Source organism: Chiloscyllium plagiosum, unplaced genomic scaffold (assembly GCF_037043375.1).
Source record: "Chiloscyllium plagiosum isolate Xiang-an unplaced genomic scaffold, Cpla_swu_hap1 HiC_scaffold_46, whole genome shotgun sequence".
Taxonomy (NCBI): Eukaryota; Metazoa; Chordata; class Chondrichthyes; order Orectolobiformes; family Hemiscylliidae; genus Chiloscyllium; species Chiloscyllium plagiosum.
In genome coordinates, this window is record NW_028270184.1 from 2,343,166 (window position 1) to 2,351,446 (window position 8,281).

The window sequence follows — 8,281 nt, forward strand, 5'->3', positions numbered from 1 at the left end:
CATGACAATAGACACCAAAGACAAGTGGATCAGGGAAAAAAAAAAAGTTTATTTCAATTAGACCACAAACAAAGCTGAACAAGTTTCTGGTTCAGGAAGCAGCTCAAAGTGGGTAATATCAACATATTCCATACACAAAGCATGTAATGGAAGTATCTGTCCAGTGATGATCAATTCCCTTGCATCTTCACCTGTGAAAAGAAGCACAATATTATAGCCCTTTAAATCAAACCAGCCGATGGCTGTAATCTGCACTGAGCTGTACGCTTCTGTACTGCTGTAGCCCTCAACACTTAAGACAAGCAATGTTCATGTGGAGACCTAAATCATTGCAAGTCTGGGACAATCATCTAGCATTGCCACTCATTGATCTTGTTCAGTTCTGTAGCAAACAGGGACTACTAAATGATCAATGTGTATTGTTAAACTTCAACTAACCTTTAATCGAGCTCAGCATCTCTTTGCAGAGCACCCACTTGTAGTTATGTGTGCGCAGCATGGTGCTCTGGTTCTGGAAGGCACTGCTGGGTCTGTGCCAATGGTCACAATTAGTGGGTACTGTGCTCTTCACCCTGATACCTGCAAAAAAAAAAGGGAGGGATGGGCACAATCTTAGTTTCACACCATGAAAGATGACCTAGCACTGGAACACACCTGTCCCCAGACACAGCTCTTCCTGTGCTACAGGTACCAGTGGGTCCAACCATCTCAGCTTCTGGCTCCTCATAGCATTAAACAGTGAACACTTCACTAAAGTAGTTGTTGTCAAGTCCCTGCAGGGATCGGAGGGCCACAGTGCACAGCAAGTGTTTGAAAACCTCCCCTTGCTGCTAAATGTTAGTACTGTCCCACCCCAGTGGACACTGTAGGGAGACAGAATCCTGACTGCTATTCCCTATTGTAGGCACACTGTGGTGTTTCACAGAGATGTCCCTATTTCTCCTGTGCTCCTCTCCTTGGTTTGTACTGGATTGGAATGCAGACTAACTACACTCCTTTAATAAGTGTCTGAGCTGCAATGACATTATTAAATACAATCTTAAGTTATCTTGGAATATGTTGAAAGGAGGGATTACATTATTCAAAACCAGCAACCCAAACTAAAAAAAATGAAAGACTAACAGCAATCTAGATTTGTTCAATATGGTATCAGTGGAATGGCTGATCTTTTACTATATCTGTCATATGATCCTGCCCCACTAGCTACCTGATGAAGGAGCAGCACTGAAAGCTAGTGCTTCCAAATAAACCTGTTGCGACTATAACCTGGTGTGATTTTTAAACTTGGTCCACCCCAGTACCTCTCCATCTTGTACTGCTAGTGCAAGTTAAGAATCTGATCACAGCTTGCAATCACAATAAAACCAGTTCATAAACATGGGAGATAAACAGCAGCTCTGTTAATCTTAGCCTGAAAGACATCAGCAGCCTACATGATCACATGGGGGAAAGCAGTGAAAAGGTCACAAGACAAAATGGTCAGCTGATTGACTAGCGTAACCTCACCTCAATGCTGATGGTGTACATAAAGTTGAAAAAAAAAGTGTGGTGCTGGTAAAGGGCTTATGCCCAAAACGTCGATTCTCCTGCTCCTCGGATGCTGCCTGGCCTGCTGCGCTTTTCCAGCACCACACTTTTCAACTCTGGTCTCCAGCATTTGCAGTCCTCACTTTCTGTGTACATATCAAACTCAAATACCCAAGAGTATTAGAAATGCAAAATACTGATTCAATGAGTGAGTTTTCCTCACTGTGGCAAGCTTTTTTTTAAAGTGGCAATCAGACATACTAATCAGTCATTGGGTAAGTCAGACTGGGGCAGTAAGTGTCATCACTTGCCAGAACAAAGCAAGCACTCATCTTCACCACACTCTAGGTTCAGGAAGATTTCAGGGAAGGAGGTTGGGAGTTACACCCATGCCCCTCCAGAATGACAATAAGGGACAGGGTGAACTCAGCTAATTGGAGTTTGATCAGTATAATTTATGTGAGGAACCAAACTCAGAAGGCAGCTGTCAGATCATTTCAGAGCCCAGAGATCAGAGGATATAAAAGGCACAGATCACTGAGAAACCTACCTGGGTTTTTAAAGAAGATTTTGAAGTCAGCCACACCTATAACGAAAGAGAGAAAGATCAGTACACAGCTGGTGCTTCCCCACAACAATCCAACCCCTACTGTTTTACACTGCATCAGATATTTTTGTGACATCAGAAATTGTTCAGGTGAACGAAACTCCACTTTAAGAATATCATCAGACTGCAGCATTAAAGAGCACTCCTCAGGAGGAACTCCTTTCTCCAGTGACCCACATCTGTTCTGAAAGGGCTTCAGTCACTGTTAAGGCATTGAGATGTGCAGCATTTTGTAGCCACATGACCTTGGACACCAGCCCCCACAGCATTCCCCACCTCCCTTCCACATGGAGGACCATCAGCCTACATCCCATGTACAGAGCCTTTGAACCACAAACACTCACCAGGTCAGGACAAGTCCACCATCTTATCTCAGGCTGAAAGAGAAGGAGAAAAGGATGGTTAGGAACTGAAGCCAGTACTGCCTTTGGTCTGAAGCGCAGCCTGGAGTCACTCAGGGTGTTCAATATCTTTTCACACAGGGTCAAAGTGAGCTAAGAATCATCATCACCAGACTGTTCACAGAAAACAGCAATGTCCCCTTTTGAGAAGAGCCTCCAGGCTGCAGCCTCAAGCCAAGAAACACTGATTGTCCCTTTTGTTCAGGAGCAGACCACCCGCCCACTGAAGGATGGCCAAGTCCTGAAGCTGTGATTCCCCTGGGAGTCAGTGGGTTCAACATCACTTGGACTGGACTAGTTTGTTTGGGGGAAGGTGGGAGGGGGAGCCATGATGGGAGAAACTCCCTGAATAGCAGTGGAAGGAGTGGGAAGAATAGAAGGCAAAGATCCTCACCCACTGCACCACAGTGTACAGAGCTAGGGACAGAGTGTAACACCAGGGAACTGTTCAGGTGCAGCAGTCACCTTCCAGAGTGGTGTCTGTGGACCCACCTCTTGGGAAACTGGTGTAGACCAAGGCACAGCACTCTCATCACAGCTCAACCAAAACAGAGGACACTGCTCATTGCACCAGGAAGACCACTCACCTGATGTGTCTGGACACCAGCTGTCTTCAGTCACCTGGAAAAGAACGCAACAGCATTGGAAAGAAGCACTCCCCTGCACACTCCCCAACCCAGCATGTCCATTGACGCAGCTACATTGTCCCATCAGACTGTTTTGGAAAACAAGCAATCCTCATTTCACACTGAGAGAGACAGTGGGTTCACCTTTGCAGGTTCTGCCTCTACACAGCATGTAAGACTGGAGACTAATCATCACAGGGACAAAAAAAACCCCACTTCCGGGATTCTTTTGGGTGGTGGGGTCGCAGGAGGAGAAGTTCAGCTGAGACACTGTTGGAAAGGCTAGAGGACAAAGATTCAACAGGCACTTGTAAAAGGTATGAACAAAGCCTGAATTAAGTCAAAGGGTGGTTGGAAACGTGAAACAGAGGCCACGATCCATGATCATCCTCAATGGCAGTGCAGGATAGAAAAGGCTTCAGTGGCTTTGTTCTTAATGTGTATATTTTTAAAAACAGTTAAGGGACTAATTGCTGATCTGAGTCAGCTATGACCAAGAGGAAAACTCCTCGCATGGTCTGACTTGAGTTTCAACAGTTTCAATCTATTGTGGATAACCAGAGTTGGCTTGGACACGATTCCAACCATATTACAGGGATTTGGTACCCCCTCTGCACAGTGAAATGTAAACACCCCCCACCCCAAGAAACCAGACTCCAGGCTGGGCCTTCAATGTGCATTAGGAACAAGAACTGCTGGCAGCACTAGATCAGGTTTCTGCTAAGAAAAGGGAATCACTCACCAGATATACACTTCAGAGTCAGACCTGAAACAGAAAACAATCAGATAAATAGCTGCAGGCTGATATCAGGGAACAACCCTGGGAAAGGCTAGCTGGTTTGATCAGGGCTTTGGTGATTTCAATGCATCATCGACAATGTCATCCGCCCATAGGCCAACACCTGTTTATCATCATTTCAAACCACAGGTACTGCTGTTCCAGAATTAAACCATTTTACGTGAACGTAACAAACCCAGAGAATGCAGTGATGCTAACCCATCATCCCCCCTGCTGGTGAACTCCTTACTACAGTCACTTGAGCTGATTGGGAGGATCACCCAACCTCACTGGATCACTTCCAATCAGTCGGTAACTATTCTGTATCACATGAGGGAAGATTAATACCTCAGCACCTCGCAGCTGTTAACACAACCAGGCTGAATTCAGCACCCACCTGCTTGGGGGGCCTGGAGGACTGTTTTGCTTATCCCAGAAACCTTCACTTCCCCCATCTCCTGCATTTATCCATCCTGACATCAGTCCAGGTCATGTCCAGCTGTCCTATAAGCTAGCCAGTAAGGGTCAGTAACCTGTACATCCAGCCCACTGCAGCCTGGACTTCCTCTGTACTTGCACACTTCAGAACACCACTGCACTGTGGCTCGGAATCAGGTTCAGACAAACAAGACTTCATTCCAAAACATCTGGAGCAGGCCAGCTCCCAGCAGCTGCCCCACAGCCAGATCACAGCTCAGAGCATAGACATTGAGACACTGATGTCCTATCTTTGAAGGCATGTTGTCCTCCTGAAGTTAATTCAGCACTGACCACAGGGATTATCCATTCAGGATGGGTTCTAGTGTACCCTGATGGAACTCACCAGAGTGGTTGAGCAAATTTTAAGTGGTCACTTGACCAGCAGTAGGAAGGAGATGGGCAGATTTAGCCAATAGAGTAATGTTGTGCTAGAAAAGCACAGCAGGCCAGGCAGCATCTGCGAAGCAGGGGAAAAAACACAAATCACAAAAAGAAAAAAAAAATCAACATTTAGGGCAAAAGGCCTTGATGACGGGTTTTTGCACAAAACGCAGGTTCCCCTGCTCCTCAGATGTTCCCTGACCTGCTGCGCTTTTCCAGCGCCCCACTCTGATCTCCAGCATCTTCAGTCCTCACTTTCTCCTAGATTTAACAAATACACAATCACCCCCTTTTGTCAATTAACATCCCAGGGCAGTCAACTAGAGCAACGACTTCTGAATTGGTAGAATGGGAGTCGCAACCCCCAAACCCATCAGTAAAAGCACAGATTTGACCATCTTGGACAACAGCAGCCCCAGGAAAGCAGAACCCTCCCTCTTCCTGAACATTCCTACCTGAGCAAGGAGGAACTTCAGTACTTGCTGCAAGGTTACAGTGCAGGACAGAATCTGTCGAGACAAAAAGATTGATGTTAACTTCGACAGCCAACAGCACAGAGAGAGCAGAGAATCTATTGCTGCTCTCAGTCCAAGTTAGGCATCAACTTGAATTCAGATATATGCTTGTCTGTTTTTAGATCATCACTGAAACAGCAGGTGGAGGCCACAAATCACTGATCCTCACTTACTGTGAGTGAGTACAAAATCTTCACAGGTCAGTCAACCCTTCACTATCCGTCAGTGAGATGAACATCCAGAGTTATTAGTAAGGCCACAAAGCATCACTTCAGGAACAATTCCAGCAAAATCTCTTTACTCTTCCATGGGATCACTGGCAAGGACAGTGTTTACTACCTCCTTAAAACAGTGTCTGCACAGGGCCATTTAAGTCAATCTATCCTGTACATCTGGATTCACATGAGTTCAAAACACGGTCCTCCACAGAAGAAAGTTAGTGATCATGAGGCCAGATTTCAATTCCAGAATATTAAAATTCCAACACTGTTTGATAATGAATTCATCTCCAAATAAATCAGTCTGCAGTTTCAGTTACTTATCCAGTCACGTGAGCATTAGGTCACGTCACCACAAATTTCAGCAACTCACTTCTCAGCCCAAGATTATCAGGGAGGATCAAAAACTGGATTAAAAAGCAGATGAACTGCAGATGCTCTACATCAGAAACAAAAACAGGTTGCTGGAAAAGCTCAACAGGTCTGGCAGCATCAGTGCAGACAAGTCAGTTAACATCTTGGGTCCAGTGACCCTTCCTCAGAACCAGACTCAAACCAATAACTGACTTCACTCCACAGATGCTGCCAGATGTGTTATACTTCTCTAGAAATAAATCCTTCTTCCACTTAACCCAGAACTTTAAAAACATCTACAAAATCTTAAACAAACCAATCATCTGCCAAGTCTGTGCATTTGTGACAATACCCCAGCACTACTCAATTTTATCAATGGCCCTTAAAAGCAACACATCTCGCACCCAGGATCCATACTGTGTCCTCCTATTCTACATCAGCACAACTCCCTATTCTCAAGCTAATTTGGCCTTTGATGTATCCAGACTGCAAATTCAGAGTATCTAAACCAGACATGATTAGATTAGATTACTTAGTGTGGGGAAACGGGCCCTTTGGCCCACCAACTCCACACCGACCCTCTGAAGAGCAACCCACCTAGACCCATTCCCCTACATTTACCCCTTCACCTAACACTATAGGCAATTTAGCATGGCCAATTCACCTAACCTAATTTTCGGACTGTGGGAGGAAACTGGAGCACCCGGAAGAAACCCACACAGACACGGGGAGAATGTGCAAACTCCACACAGACAGGTGCCTGAGGTGGGAATTGAACCCAGGTCTCTGGCACTGAGGCAGCAGTGCTAACCACTGTATCAGTAGCAGTTTAAAACCAAGCCCTGAATTCTGAGTTGTGCTGAAGGACATTTGATTTTTAATGCTACATGCACTCATGTATAGGAGTGTAGTGTACAATGTCACCACACACAAGGCATCATCTTACGTACAAGCACCTAGGTACAGGATCTTAAGATCAGAGTAGAAAGAAAGAACAAGGTGAAGTTAAACATTGCAGTAACTGCACACCGACATAATGCTCACCTTGAGGTTAGCCATGACTGCAGCCAAGTTAGAATCTGTAAAAAAAAATGCAGTCCTTCAAAAACTTTGCTGGTGTCCAAGTCAAGTTAGTGTCACTACCAGGAGGATTTTCATCAACTTTATGGAACAGAGACCCTTAGCAAATTAAATAGGGACCCAGTAGCAGCTGCCAAAGCACACTGACAGCTCAGACAGAGGTTTTACATCAAGCATCACATAACTTCTACAGGAAGCATGGCTCTGCCTGGGTAATGTTTCATTGTGAATGAGATTATGCAGCTGCTCAGTGCTACTCAGCTAAAAACTTCAAAGTTTCTACATGGAATATGCAGAAAGAGAGAGTTCATCTATCATCTTTGTAGCACTAGTCACATACTGCCCCCCCCCAGCTCACTGAATCCCACACTGTTGGAAAGGCTTCCCTCCTGGGCAGCTGGGGGCATACTAAATTGCCCAGAGTGCTAGGTGCATTAGCCAGAGGGAAATAGGTCTTGGTTGGTTACTCTTTGGAGGGTGGGTGTGGACTTGTTGGGCCGAAGGGTCTGTTTCCACACTGTAGGGAATCTAATCTAATGCCCAGGATGAGTATTAATTAGAATCCAATAAACGGCCAAATTTTTGTTCACACCTCATCTCAGGCCCAGCCAGAATTCTGAAGCCAATACAGTGCCCTATTTCGCCAGCAATTTCCACTCACCCATCTCGTTTATTCCTTTCAGCATCACCTTGGTCAACTCGCCTGAAAAACAATAAAGACTGATTATTAACACAAGCACACTGCCCCCCTCCCAATAATTTTAGAATAAAGAGGGAGGCCACTTAGTATAGAGAAGAGCATGTTGGCTATTCACAGAAGTGAACAAATCCATAACAGCACATCAACGCACAACTCCCAAGAGCCCCCAAATCAACGACTTAATGCTGACAATACTGCTTATAGTCTTGCCCCAGTTCAGCTCATTGGTTTTAGACACCAACAGGCACAGAATCCCCAAACAATCTCAGTTTAGTCCCAGAACGGGATTTTAAAAGAATCTCAACACCAGGTTTATTTGGAAGCACTACTTAGTCTTCAGGCAGTCGACCACGTGAAGGAGCAGTGCTCTGAAAGCTAGTGCTTTCCAAATGACTATAACCTGGTGTTGTGAAAGTTGTAACTTTGTCCACCCCACTCCAACACCAGCAGCTCCAAATCATACCCCAAGAGCTAGGGGCTTGCCCCAAACCCAAAACAGGGATTTAAAATTCAACACATACACCATAATTGTAAGTACAAAAAGCTCCCTGGGTTAAGTACAGACCGAGACAGTACATAAGTTGTGTAAAGAACTGGAATGTGCACGTTCAGGA

The 8,281-nt window shown here is 45.2% G+C and overlaps 1 long non-coding RNA gene and 3 other non-coding genes across 4 annotated transcripts; all 4 read right to left on the bottom strand.

Annotated features, from left to right (window-relative positions):
• Window positions 1-29: 29 nt before the first annotated feature.
• On the bottom strand, window positions 30-7,691 carry LOC122543793 (uncharacterized). The gene is made up of 9 exons (XR_006310134.2): window positions 7,629-7,691; window positions 6,932-6,966; window positions 5,256-5,309; window positions 3,904-3,927; window positions 3,123-3,156; window positions 2,479-2,511; window positions 2,078-2,113; window positions 439-579; window positions 30-191 (listed from the first exon to the last, which is right to left on the bottom strand). It is a non-coding gene; the product is annotated as an uncharacterized LOC122543793 (long non-coding RNA).
• LOC122544049 (small nucleolar RNA SNORD31) lies at window positions 1,773-1,841 on the bottom strand. The gene has a single exon (XR_006310238.1). It is a non-coding gene; the product is annotated as a small nucleolar RNA SNORD31 (small nucleolar RNA).
• Window positions 3,240-3,362, bottom strand: LOC122544050 (small nucleolar RNA SNORD22). Its single transcript, XR_006310239.1, has one exon. It is a non-coding gene; the product is annotated as a small nucleolar RNA SNORD22 (small nucleolar RNA).
• Window positions 7,220-7,293, bottom strand: LOC122544048 (small nucleolar RNA SNORD26). The gene has a single exon (XR_006310237.1). It is a non-coding gene; the product is annotated as a small nucleolar RNA SNORD26 (small nucleolar RNA).
• Window positions 7,692-8,281: the final 590 nt, after the last annotated feature.